The sequence below is a fragment of the Dasypus novemcinctus genome, chromosome 10, assembly GCF_030445035.2.
Source record: "Dasypus novemcinctus isolate mDasNov1 chromosome 10, mDasNov1.1.hap2, whole genome shotgun sequence".
Classification (NCBI taxonomy): Eukaryota; Metazoa; Chordata; class Mammalia; order Cingulata; family Dasypodidae; genus Dasypus; species Dasypus novemcinctus.
Window position 1 is genome coordinate 60,600,704 of NC_080682.1, and position 15,074 is coordinate 60,615,777.

Sequence of the window (15,074 nt, forward strand, 5' to 3'; positions counted from 1 at the left end):
CTATAGTTTACATTATGGTTTATGCTGCACTGCCCAATTTTATAGGTTTTGGCAAAATGTATAATGGTCTGTATCTACCATTGCAATGGCATGCAAGGCAATTCCAGTGTCCCCAAGGTACCCCGTGTTATACCTATTCTTTCCTTTCCATCTCCTCAGAACCTCTGGTGGTCACTACCTTTATATCAATGACACAAGTTTTTCTATTGCTAGAATAATCATAAGTCTACTCAAGTCCATAGTTGCATTCCCCCTGTATGTTTGTTCATTCCTCAAATCTTGAGGATTTGGGGATGATGATACTCATTCTTTTTCTGATTGAGAAGGGGCTTTGATACCATGGGGCAGATAAATGAAACTGTCTTGCTTATAGCTGTGGATACTCTCTGATTTTTGGTATGGGCATTGTTCATCATCATCATTTTGTTAGGTGTCTTGGGCAAATCCAATGAACTGGAGAGTAAGTGTTGCAACTCTTGCTGAGATTCAGGGCTTAACTGGCATATATAAACAGATTGAAGATTCAAGTCTCTGGGACATATATTTAATGAGCATAGTGCTAATTATAGGTTCAAATAGAAGGGGCAGAGAGTCATGTGTAGGGAAATTGAAAATGAGTCTAATTTTGTTACATTGGGGAACATATACTCCAAAGTAAGTCCCACTGATAGTGGACCAAATCCTGAGATTGTCTGCCCTGCCTATGGTGTCTAAATGTCTTTAGAGCCCTCAGGAGTTCCACTGTTTGAGGCACTGTTTACTGTGGCAGAATCAATGCTTATATTGGCATAAGCATAACCTCTGAAATGACCTCCTGACTCATTTTAAAATCTCTTAGCCATAAAAACTCATTCATATTTAATATTTCCTCCTTTTTGTCAAGGTCTTTTTCCAAATACCTTGCTAGTTGGCACTTGGTTATAATCCCTCAGTGCCAGGGAGGCCCATCCCTGGGAGTCATGTCCCATGCCAGGGGATGGGGGCTCAAGGTAGTGCATTTATATGCTGAGTTTGACTTAGAGAGGACACATTCGAGCAACAGGAGGCTTACAAAAGGTAACTCTTAGGCAATATATAATACTAGGATAAGGTTCGATTTCTCAAGTAAAGGTTGATAAGTACCACTATCAATATCAAGGGTCTGGCATAATGGTCTGTCCTCTTTTACTAGGCACTGCTCATACTCAGGGGATTCTTGCTGCTCTATTAGAGAATGTAACAGGACTTCCCAGGGTGGAAATTCAGTATTCTTAGGTTATTGTCTGGGTCTTCACCCACAAAAACAATGTCCCATGACCACTTGAACATACTCATATGCCAAGGATGCATGCCCCAGGTGCACCCCTCTCCACACATCCCCCCATTATCGACACCCTGTGCCAGTGATTCCTCCCTGCCACTGTTGTGACCCTTCTGTGATCTAATATCTTACCCCCAAAAAAGCTAAAAAAAACCAACAAATAAAATATTAAGAAAATAAAGTAATAATAGCTAATAAAATGCAAAAATAAAAAAGATGAAAATTTAAAAATAATGTACAATAAAATTTTTTCAATGTTTCTTCCATAACTGAAAAATCTATTATCTTTTATGTACAGTACAATTTCTTCCATATGTTCCCCCAGTATCTTATTTTTTGTCACTTTATCTTCAAAGAAGCTTTAGGTTACAGAAAAGTCACATAAAAAGTATAGGGGATTCCCACATACCCAAACCCCTACCCTCTTCCTCTCTCCACCATCAGAAACATCTTACATATGTATGGTACATTTGTTACAATTGATGTACAAATACAGAAGCATTGCTACTAACCATTGTCAATGGTTTACATTGTGGTTTACATTTTATACCATACAAAACTTCTATAAGTTTTGACAGACTTCAAAATGGCCTGTGTCCTTCATTGTAAGATCATGCAGAAAATTCCAGTGCCCTATGTTTGTTCCATTCTCTTCTTCCCTTCCCTTCCCCTCGGAACCTATGGTAACCACTGTTTCAATTTTTGAAGACTACAGTTCATTGTTTTAATTATTAGGGAAGTTGTGGGTTTACAGAAAAATCATACATAAAATACTGGGTTACCATAAACCACCGTATTATTAATACCTTGCATTCATGTGGTACATTTGTTACAGTTGAAGAAAGCACATTTTTATAATATTACTCTTAACTGTAGTCCATGGTTTTCCTTAGGGTTCACTGTATCGTACAGTCGCATGGATTTTTAAATTTTATTCTATTAACATATAAACAACCGAAAATTTCCCCTTTTAACCACATTGAAATACATAATTTAGTACTTTAAATTATGTCCACAGTGTTGTTCTACCATCATCACCATCCATTACCAAAACTTTTCCATCATCCCAAATAGAAACTCCATACAATAAACTTATACTCAGCTATTGTTATGGTATATCTTTCCTTGAAAGCCAGAAGCTAACAAAAAAAAAAAAAGAAAGAAAGAAAGAAAAGAAAGAAGGAAAAAAAGAAAACAGCATTCTGAAGTCTTTGCAGATTGACCTGTGAAAGTACTCTCCTTCATGACTTACCCACTTATCCATTAAATGAGTTTGTACAATAGCTCCAAGTCAAAGCATATGGGTGTCCCTGATCTTTCTGCACACGCTTCTTTCCTCAGCATGCACATGTGGCCCTAGGAATTCCCTCATTTACATGAATATGAATGTCCCCTCTTCTTGGAAAGTGTTTCCTTATGTTCCTAGGCACTGCTCTGTATGCTCTACAGCCAGCTATCCTTTAAACCTGACTACACAACTAGACTGTTCTCCCACAGCATTCTGTAGCAGAGCTCAGTTTGAGTCATCTTCTATATGCAGAGCTAATTCTGGGATAGCAAGTTCCTCAGGCTACCACTAGACAGACTGAGCCAGACATGTAAGCTTCCAGTATGTGTACAAAGGTTACACTGCTTCCTCTTGAACTGGGACCAAGGATCTGTGCTGGAGGAGCACAAGGCTCTGGGCCAAGTTGATGAAGAGATGGGAAAGGGACACCCCAGGGTACTACAGCTCCTGGTGATTTTAAGTGGCCTTTTTCTTGATTAATCTCTCATCTGTTATTGTAATCCTTTAATTGTTTTCTGGAACTTTGAGAAAGATATTTCTTCCAGTTCTTGCTGGTTGTTTAAAGCTTCTATGGGAGTACAGATCCCTGAAATATCACACTTTGTCACCTTGATTAGGGCAGGGTTGCCAATTGATTTTTTTACAAGATTGACAAGTTTACTCAATGGGGAAATAATAGTCTCTTCAAAAATTGATGCTGAGAAAATGATAAATAGATAAATGGGACCTCATCAAAATTTAAAACTTCTGTGCTTCAAAGGACTTCATCATGAAATTAAAAAGACAACCTACGAAAAGGGAGAATATATTTGGAAACCACATATCTGATGAGTTTAATATACAGAATATGTAATGAAATCCTTCAGTTTAACCACCAAAAGACAAACAACCGAATTTAAAAATGGGGAAAAGACTGAAATAAGCATTTCTCCAAAGATATACAAAAGCCAATGGACAAATGAAAAGATTCTCAAGATCATTAATCATTAAGAAAATGCAAATTAAAATCAAAATGAGATAATATTTCACACCCACTAGAATGGTTATTATTAAGTAATGAAATGAATTTAGGACACAGGATCACTCATTCATTTTTGTGGAAATATAAAGTGTTGCAGCTGCTGTGGAAAACAGTTTGGTGGTTCTTCTGCAAGTTAAGTATAGAATTACTATATGACCGAGCAATCCCACTTCTAGATATACTCCCAAAAGAACTGAAAGCAAGGACTTGAAAAGATACGTACACAACAATGTTCATTGAAAAGATATATACACACCATTATTCACAATTGCCAAAAGATGGAAGCAACCCAAGTGTCCCTCAACAAATGAATGGATAAACAAAATGAAATATATATATATGTATGTAACTATATATACACACATACATATACACATAAAATGGAATATTATTCAGCTGTAAAAAGGAATGAAGTTCTGATACATGCAAAAACGTGGATGAATGAACTTTGAATACATCATGTTGAGAGAAATAAGCCAGACACAAAATGACAAATATTGTATGATCTCACTCATATGAAATAATTAGAATAAGCAAACCCATAGAGTCAGAAATTAGAATATATTATAGGTTACCAGGAGACAGGATAAGTGTAGGGAATGGGTAGTTAATGCTTAATTGGTACACAGTTTCTGTTTGGAGTGATAGTAATGATAGTTTTGGTAATGGGTGGTAATGATGTTAGCACTATGTTGTGAGTGTAATTAACACTGCTAAATTATATATTTGAATATGGTTAAAAGGAAATTTTATGTTGTATATAAGTTATTAGAATAAAAAATAGTACAACACAAATAATGAGACTTACTATAAACTATGGAATATAGTTAATAGTATAATTATAATTGCTATTATTTGATCAATTGTAAAAGAGTTACTACACCAATGCAAAATGTCAATAATAGGGAAGAGTGTATGTGTGTGAGGTGTGGTATACAGGAACTCTGTGTTTTCTGCATGATTTTTCTGCAAACCTACAACTTCTCTAATAAAGAAAATAAACAAATATAACCCAGAATGGATCAATGACCTAAGCATAAAACTCTACGATGAAAACATAATAGTAAATCTTCATGACTCCAGATTTGGCAGTGGATTTTTAGATATGACACCCAAATGTGAGCAACAAAGGAAAAGTTAGAAAAATTGGATTTCATCAAAAATAAATACTTTTGTGCAGCACAGTCCATTATCAAGAAAGTGAAAAGATAGCCTATGGAATGGAAGAAAATATTTACAAATCCTATATCTGAGAAGCGTCACAGCAGTTTGATATTATTTATGAATTCCAAAAATAGATATTGGATTGTTTGTGAACTCCATCTATTCCTCTGGGAATGTTCCCATTTAAATTGTATTGATTTTAGAGGTTTCACTTTTACTGGATTAAATAAGGATTTGATTTTGATTGGGCCACATCAGTCAGACGTTGAGTCCCCACCCCTTGGTGGGGATTCACAAAGAAACTATACAGCAGAGGAGTTAGTTGGAGTTTAATTCTGGAGTCCTGGGAAATAAATATACAGAGAAGCAGATACTTGAGGAAAGAGAGAAGGCTCGATTAGACACGGCAGAGGCCCCGGGAAGAGAGAAGAGCCATTCGCCTGCCAGTTTAGAGCTGGCCTTGTGGAGAGAACAGAACAGCTGGGCCCAGAGAGAAATAAACCCCAGGAAAGATATCTAAAGATATTTAAAGCTAATATTGGAAGAAGCTGGGACCATGGAGCCTTAAGAGAAAGAGGAAGCCTGAACCCTTGTAGAAATTGGCAGCCATTTTGCTCCAACATGTGGCAACAGACTTTGGTGAGGGAAGTTACCCCAAATAAATACCCTTTATAAAGGCCAACCAATTTCTGGTATTTTGGATCAGTACCCCTTTGGCTGACAAATACAAGGGTCTTGTATCCAGACTATATAAAGAACTCTTACAACTCAACAGGTAAAAGACAACTCATTTAAAAATGGGCAAAAGACTTATATTCACCAAATAAGATATACAAATGGCAAAGAACATGATAAGTTGCAACATTATTAATCAACAGGGAAAGGCATATTAAAACCACAAGTCACCATTTCATACTCGCTAGGTTGGCCATAACCAAAAAGTACAAAATAAGAGTTGGCGACAATGTGAAAAATTGGAATCTTCATACATTGCAGGTGGGACTGCAAAATGGTTCAGCTTTTGTGGGAAACAATTTGGCTCTTCTCAAAAAGTTAAACATAGAATTACCATATGATTGTAATTCCTCTCCTCAATATATATCCAACAGAATTGAAAACAGGTATTCAAATAAGTACATGTACCTACATGTTTTTATCAACACTATTTAGAATAGACAAGAGGTAGAAATAGCCCAAATGTCCATCAAAGTATAAAAAGATAAATTGTGTGATTTACATAAAATGGAATATCATTCAGCTATAAAAAGGAATGACATACATGCTCCAGTATTGATGAACCTCAAAAAAGTTATGCTAAATGAAAGAAGCCAAACAGACAAGGTCATTTATTATATGATCTCATTCATATGAAGTGTCCAGAATAGATAAATACATAGAGACAGAATGCAGATTGGTAGTTTCCTGGCAGATTACTTGAATGATTGAAATCCTTGAATCAAGATAAAGCTAGTCCAAGAAGATTTATGAAAGAGTTAAGTTTTAAATAGTGCTTTGAAAGAGGGGAGAGATGAATGACTAGAACGGGAAAAATTTCCTTTTTTTAAAAAAGAACACAACTAACCATCATAAAGTTTTATTGATTGAGAATCAGCTCTAATGAACAATCTCACACCATCTTTTAGAGGTGTGCTCTTATTTTCCCCCCCTCTCTGGTCATCTTAATAGGAGCTTTTCTCTCCATTTTCATTTGTACAGTAGTTGTTGTCAACAAACATTCAATGAGTATGTACAAAGTACTGCATCAAGCACTAGAGTAAATCCATTTGCTTGCACCCCACCTGCCACTGTGTTTTTCTTGTTTGTTTATTTGAGTAATTTCAATTGTGTCAGTGTTTTTTCACACCTATTTCAGATCTTTTAAAGAATTTTTGTTCCTATCTTCCTAGCTTCTTTACATCTGATTTTTGCTAATCATTCCATGAACCTGGGAATGATATACTATATAATCCATCTACTGTTGCTCTTTAGTAATCGCAATCAGTACCAACTTAATATTTATTCTTAAATACTACTTTCCCAATTTACTTCTTTTCCCTTTCTCTTTGTTCTTATGACCACTCCGACTTTTTTCTGTGCTTTCCAATTACTCCCAAATATGAGACCTTGTGATGAGCTCTTCCTACCATGTGGGGATAAGCATGTATATTCTGTCTTTTTAAGCACCCTCCCTTCTCCATTTTAGTTTTTTTAAAACCAGAATTTAAAAAAATATATTATCATGTATTGACTCATAAAAGAAAGGTTAATCTGAATGATCAAGGGGTGTTAATTTGTGGGTTATAATGTGTTAAACAGTTGATATGAAGTCTGTTTAAGTCAATTAGAGAGTATAATGAAGATGTTTCCAGGGTGTTATGGAACCTTTTGAAGTTACCTTGAAATTCACTTGGGTATATAAACTATGGCACCTGGCTAAAAATGTCATTGCATTTAGGTTTTCAAATTTATGTAGATTCTGATATGAATAGGTCTACATATTTAAAGAAGTTTGTTGTTATAGGAAACTAAATTAATGATTTAACTCATTATTAGCAAAATGAAAAACATAATTAGTAGCATTGTTCCTTTGTTACTGTCATTTTTTTTCTAAAATAAAATACAATTGAACTGTAGAGCAAAAAATTTCTCTTTTGTTTAGATGCCTTTTTGTTTTTCGAATGAGATTACTGTCATTATCGTAGGTTTTTAATACTAAGTACTTCATATAAAATGGTATAATTGATAAGACTTAAAATTCAGTGGGATAATTTTGAGGTGATTTTTTTTTCCAAAATTATTTGAAGTAATGAAACATTTTATTGTTGGTAAATATTTTGAAAATTTCAAAACAGTTAATGTTATTATGCACAGTTTACTGTTATTATGCTTAATTTCAGTAGATGAATATAATGTTTGTTTAATAATAGCACTGTATAAGATCAATGAAGCATTACAATTCAACACTTCAAAACCAGCAGATATGTGAGTAAAAATAAAATTTTAAAATATATTATTCACTTAGCATCATCGTTACCATAATTCTATTTTTCATTACTTATGCCAATTTACTAGTAATAAACATATTTGGCATTTCAGCTTCTTTTTGCAACTTTTCAAGTTTAATTATTTAAAGACAGCTGAAAAACAAGTCTTATATGCTAAAGGAATTTCTGCAATGATGGATTAAATGCCAAAATAATGAAACCATACATGTTAAACAATACACTGAAGAATAGTTGTTTTAGATGAATTTCCACAAAATACCATATTTTAAAAATATTTTAAACAATTCATATTGTTACTTTTTAATCTACAGTAGAGGAACTATGAGTACAGTCTTTTGTAGCTCATTAGCAATTTCTTTAATGAGTTTTTTTGTGTGATAGATAAAGTAACAGACAAATGACAGATTGTTTGCCTTTAATGATTTCCCTGTTTCAAGCCCATTACAAAGCAATTAGAAATCTGACAGCATTTTCACTCTGCATTACTGATCATCTAAAGTGATGAGGAATGAGAGGTGATGAATATTAATTGTATATTTTCATATGATTATCATAAATTATTACCTTGTCTGATGTGCTGCAGGTAAAGCAGGAGCATTAGAGAAAGGCAGTCAGATACATTATTTTGAAAGACTATATGGCTTTTTAAAAAATCTTTGTAGTATAAATCCTGGACTGCAATTTTTGTTAGTCTCTATGAATATTTCTCTATGAATAATAATATTAAGTTAATTATTTATAGTGTCCAACTAAATTCCTTATTTGAATACAAGAAAAGGAAAATTTATTTCATAGCACAATATACCTATATTTAAGTTAAGAATTTTCAAAATCTACTTTAGAAAATGAAGTATCAGTTAATATTATTGATATATATGTTGTATGTACATATATGTAATGTTCAGCTATATCAATATTGAGAAAGGTACAGTTAAAAATTGATCTTATATTAAGCTTAAGTTAAAGTCAGGTTAATCCTGCAGAAGAAGAGGTAAGGTAAGAAAATGTAAACAGATAGAAAGGAGATTTGTCTAGGTCCTCTGTAACGGTTCTGTTTGTCTCAGCCCATAATATCTTCTGCTCCCCCAGTTTCCTACTTCAGGTAGGTGAGACTAAGCCTGCCATTAGGACTCAAGTTTTGTTGTTACTTGGTTCCCAGCAAAGGTTGTCTGAAAACTAGATAATGGTTTTTAGTATTGTGAGAATTGACAAGTTTAAAGCATTTGAAATGATAAGAAATGTATTTGGATCAATTTTACCAAAGTAAATTAATTTATATTTTGGTATCTTTTTTCTTATAGGTGTTGATTGGCAATCAATAAATACTTAATGAATTGAATTTCATTGCACTAATGAGACCATGCCTTGATTTAGTCCTGTCTTTTGGATCAGTTTGTTTTGGTTTATTCTGTGGTACCCTCCTTTACAGAGATATACCATCTTGGCCCCATTTTTATTTATGAATTTGGTCATCTATAAAGTAATATGATTATAACCAAATAAAAATGGATGTTTATGTGCTTTCTGGAAATCATTATCATTATTTTATGTTCACTTTCATGTATTCCCATTTTATATATACCAAAAACGAAAGTGCCAGGTCTTCACAAATGAACTTTGTTTTCATTTTTCTAGAAAGTTGAGGAGAATGTTTGGAAATTCTTTATATATTTACCCAGGGAGTGCGTCCTACTGACACACCTTTCATAATCAGAATGGTAATACCCAGTGCTCATCCCCTTTCTGCTGGTATAGTTTTTCTTAGTTTTAGTCCAAAATTTGTGTTGATCCTTTCTCTAGACCAACCAATTCTGTTTTAATTCTTTCTACTTCTAAGATACCATTAAATAGCGTAGCTATTGAACTTTTGGCCAAAGTCCTCACTTCTTCTGGAAGAATTGGTTTGGAAAACTTACATAGTCTTCCTATGACAGAAAACAGCCACCTATACATACCTCAGTCCATAGCTACATCTTCTCTAATACCAAAGGGTCTCTGAAACCTATTCTGTAATGTCTAAAAATCCTTGGGCAGTGCAAGGTACAGAACTAAATATGAAATTGGGGACCTTTTATAAAATTATATAACTTTTCTAATTAATAAGCACCTTAACATTTTATGTATTTTCTTATTTGATCTTTTTAGAGCAATCACATGAGGTAATAAGGCAGGTACTATTATCATTCACACAAGGAAAAAAGACAAGGAAGGAGAAGGTGTAAGATTCAAACCCAGGTCTGCTAACTCCAAATCTCTTGTGTGTTCTGTCACTCACACTACCTTCGGTCCTAAATGTGAAAGCTTTTCTATTAAATGCTTAAAATTTTAGGAAGAAGATCTAAAGTTTCCAAAGAGAAAGACTTTTAGAATTCCACCTCCTATCTTTTTTTTTTAAACAAATAGGGAAAATGAATGCAAGAAAATTTAGGATTTATACCAGATCTGATATAAAGCTAGAACCAGAACTTCTTGACTTCGTTCCGATGGTCTTTCCATTTCACATTTCAGTGTGCTGCCTTTGTGTCTCCTAAAACTCCAGGGCTATATATATATATATATGTCTTATTTTATTCAGTTAAGATAAGTACATTATAGACTACAATTTTGGCTTGATGAATATATCTTAATAGTCTCCCGCTTTTTGCTTTTTGTTTTTGTTGTTGTTATAAAACTGTTAGTTGTATATGGCCTAACTTTTTACAATGTAGGTATGTAAGAATGGGAAGAAACAGGTATGAGTGCCTTGTGTTGAGAGAGCTGAATGGTGAGAGATTGGGAATGATTACTTGTCCCCATTTCTTTCTTGATGCAATAGTACAAATAACACCCTAAGGGCACTCTTCCCTCTCTAGCCTTCGGGTGTCCCTGTTTGTTTCTCCCAGTTTTTAGGTTTAGAAAAAGTTAAGATCGTGCAAACTTTTTCTTTCTAAAATACCTAAATTGTTATTTTAAATGATGACGGAGGTTGGGAAAATAAAGGTATTAATTACCTAATGAGGAGGAACAGTTATAGTCCCAAGGCCAGCTCAATTCAACATAGTGTTTGGCCTTGCTTACTCCTCTAATACAGGTGAGATATTTGGCTTCATTTCCCAACTGGTGCCTCTTTGCACTGTACTCATGCTCCTAATACTACCATGTACTCAGCTCGCTGATCTCGTGACACAGGCATTGTTCCTTAAATTTGTGTTTTTCTTTTGACCCCACACATTTACTCTTCTTTATATTATCTCTCCCCTCTAAACAGTTATTCATCATGTTCTTCAAGTTTCAAGTGTTTCTATTTTTTTTAAAGATTTATTTATTTCTCTCCCGCCCCCAACCTCAGTTGTTTGCTCTGTGTCCACTCGCTGTGTGTTCTTCTGTGACCACTTCTATCCTTATCAGCGGCACCAGGAATCTATGTTTCTTTTTGTTGCATCATCATGCTATGTCAGCTCTCCGTGTGTGCAGTTCCATTCTTGGGCAGGCTGCACTTTCTTTCGCGCTGGGCGGCTCTCCTTATGGAGTGCACTCCTTGCGCATGGGGCTCTCCTACGCCGGGACACGCCTGCATGGCAGGGCATTCCTTGCTTGCATCAGCACTGCGCATGGGCCAGCTCTACATGTGTCAAGGAGGCCTGGGGTTTGAACCACAGACCTCCCATGTGGTAGACGGATGCCCTATCCATTGGGCCAAGTAAGCTTCCCAGAGTGTTTATATTTTAAATACCACTCAGATACTTATTATCCTCTCTAGCCATTGACAGTCCTTTTAATTCATTCACAAAGCCTTCTTTCTACTTCTCTCAAAATTTCCTTTTGTCGCAGTAAAACACCATGTAGTTAGAGTAAGTCATTCAAGATCCCCAGGGAAAAGAAAACTAAGGAAAAAAAATTAATTTCAGAGATATAAGGAAGCTGATGAAATGGAACTAAAAAATAAAAAAGGTCGAAATTCCTGTCAGTCACCAGTAAAGACATTTACTCACTTCTGAAACAGGTATTCAAGAGAGAGACTGTGTCAATGGACATTGGTTTAGCATTAAAGCCAATTTTTAAATTCCTTTCTTCTTTGATCTAATGGATTGGGGAATGGATAGAAAAAGCATACAACAGCAAAATAGACTACACCATTCACTTCTCACCAGATAATATGAACTGTCATTCTAGGAGAGCATTCTATCAGAACTCATCTGGCATATTTGGCTTTTCAGATACTATGTTAGTTTTTTACCAGTATTTTATGCTCTTCTAAGTGTTACTAATTGTTTAATTTATTATTCCATGTTCCTAGGCTAAACTAAGCTAATTACCAAAGTCATTTTCCCCTTGTACAAAAGATGGGTACATTTTGCATTTTTCAATCCCCAAGGACAATATTCCATCACTTTATTATGGTGAAAGCAGAAGGAAATAGTTAAAAGAAGTGGGAGGAAAGAGTAAGAAAAAGATGATATTCTTTTATAATGTCAAGTGACATTGTCTATTATTTTAGTCTATTTTATTTTAATAGTCATAAATATCTGACTAATATTTTAATTCTTTCTTTGGACTTCTTAAAGTTTAAATTAACTATCCTGCCCTGCAGGAAAAAAAGAACCCAAAACTTGTAGTAGCTATCGTAGAGACTGCTTGTCTAATTCTATAACTCTCAGTGATAGACATTTCTATTTATACTAAACTTGGCAAACTGAAGAATTTTCTTGCTATTGTTTACTATTCAAAGGTGGTCAGGTTACCTGGTATGGTGCCTCAACATATCATGCAATATACTGAGTTTATTCTGTCATATTTGAAAGTTTAGCATTGCTGATTAGTGGGTGGATGTTGGGATTATAATCAAATAATTACAAATAAATAAAAGGGAATTTCATACATGAGAGGAAAGGGAGATTATGGGCTTTTACCTTTACCTAAAAAAAAAAAAAGTCCATTTAAAGTAATATAGAGCAAAAGGACATAAAAATGTTAAAATTTTACATATAATATTTAAAAACTTTTTGAGCCTGTTCCATTGCCACATGATAATCTTTTACTTCTAAAGAATTTAATTGAATGTATGTCTCATCTCTTTAAAGCAAGGGTTGGATACTCTTTTACCTATAAAATATGCATATTTATTTAAAGAGTGGATACATTTGAAAAATTGCATGTATTTTATGCTCCTATTTACCTGTTACTATGGTAACCACCACACTGCCTAGTATTTATGTTGTCTAAGATTCAGAGCACCTTTTCAAAGAAATAAATATGCCAGAACCATGTATTGTATCTACATTGGTGTTTAGAAAAAATATTTATTCTAATACAAATTTTTGAGGAAAAATAGAAATAAATAATGTAAACTTCTGCCTGGCTTAAACAGCACCTTTTCATGTAGTATGTTCTTAAAACAACAATAATTATATTTTTTCTTTTCCATGTTATAAAAATCAGAATAATGAATAGAATAAGGAAATTTTAAAACTCACAAGTCAATCTTGAAGTGTAATCTCGATTTTTCTTTTATATGACAATGCTTTAATTTGTAACAAATTTCTGAAAATATGAAACATAAACACTTAGACAAAACAGTGCTAGCTCCATAAATCAGAAAATGTAAATAGCTTGCTTTTCTGATTGAAGCTTATTCTTTAACATCTATGAACAAAGGATTCTATTTTGCATTTGAAATGAAAGGCATGCTTGCTATTATTTTTCTTAATTTAATTATTTAAATAGTTTTCTGACATGTGATACATAAGTATAATTTTTAATGTTAAACATCAGATGGAAATTATGAAACATAGAATCCAACATGTTTCATGTCACATATTACCTGTTAAGAAAAACTGCAATACAGCTTTTAAGTACAACAGAATAGTGGGCATATTGTCTCTGATACTTGTAAACAGGATAGATCTACAGTTTCACAGTTTATGTTGACAGTATCTTTGTGGGAAATGTAATTAACAAATGGATTATAACATGTCTTAGTATTAAGTTTATTAATAGCAATTTTATTGCCTTTTCCAAGATAATTGGATATGTTCTCATAAGTATATGGGAAAGGGGGCATTGGGCTAATTAGATATTTTGAACTCAATTATCTTTAAAATATCTAGAAGTTTAACATATATTTTCTATATTTCAAGAATTTCTTCTTTTAATTAAACATTTTTTAAGTAGAATTAAAATAATTCATAATCTAGCAAATCTCACTGATTATCCCTTGACATTGCTTCTTGACTACTGATATAATAAAAATTTAAATAATAATTTTCAAAATTAAATTTTCACTGAAATGTAGAAAATCAGCCCAAAACTGGCAAAAGTAAGAAATAATATTTCATTCCAGTAATATATACTATAGATGGACTTTTGTATGATATATTTCTAGTAGTTATAGAAATTTGATATACTTCTAAAGAGCAATTTGATTTGAACATACACATTGACAGCCTTAAAATTGTTCTTATAATTTGATGCAGAAGTTTAACTTCTAGAACTCTATCTTGAGGAAATATTCAATGACATGATCAAATATGTGTATATAAAATCCAATGCTTGTTGTACTCAATGATATTGTAGGGACAGATGCAGGACATTATATATCCTATCATAACCCGCTGAATGGACTGGGAGAGAGTATAAACTACAACATAAACTATAATCCATGCTGTGCAGCAATGCTCCAAAATGTACTCATCAAATGCAATGAATGTACCACACTAATAAAAAAAGTTGTTGATGTGGGAGGAGGGGAGTGGAGAGTGGGGTATATGGGAACCTCTTATATTTTTTATATGTAACATTTTGTGTGATTTATGTGTCTTTGAAAAAAAACGATCCAATGCTTTATTTACAAGAAGCATTTGGAAGTATTTGGGGCAAATATCTAGGATATTAAGCAGGTTATTAAAAATTATATTCTCAACAAATATTTAATAGCATGGAATATTTTCATTAAGGTGAATATGGCTGTATATAAACTATATATTTAGTATGGTCACTTTTTGCTTTAAAGAAAAGACACAACATCATGAATATAATTAAGAGCTGAACTGTATATTTAAATGTGGTTAAAATGGGAAATTTTTGATTGTGTATATATTACTAGAATAAAAATTAAGAACAAAACTGAAGGGCTATGCAACACAAACAGTGATTCCTAATGTAAACCATGGACTATAGTTAATAGTATAATTATAAAAATGCAAGGTAAAAAATGTTAATAATATACTAATAATATATTAATATTTGGGAAGTCCATATTTTATGCATGATTTCCCTGTAAACTTACAACTTCTATAATAACAAAAAATAAAAAAGACT

The 15,074-nt window shown here is 33.3% G+C and overlaps 1 protein-coding gene across 2 annotated transcripts in view; it reads left to right on the top strand.

Moving 5' to 3' along the window:
- The window catches only part of DCDC1 (doublecortin domain containing 1), a 661,015-nt gene that overhangs the window by 28,842 nt on the left and 617,099 nt on the right, over nt 1–15,074 (top strand). The window lies entirely within an intron of this gene.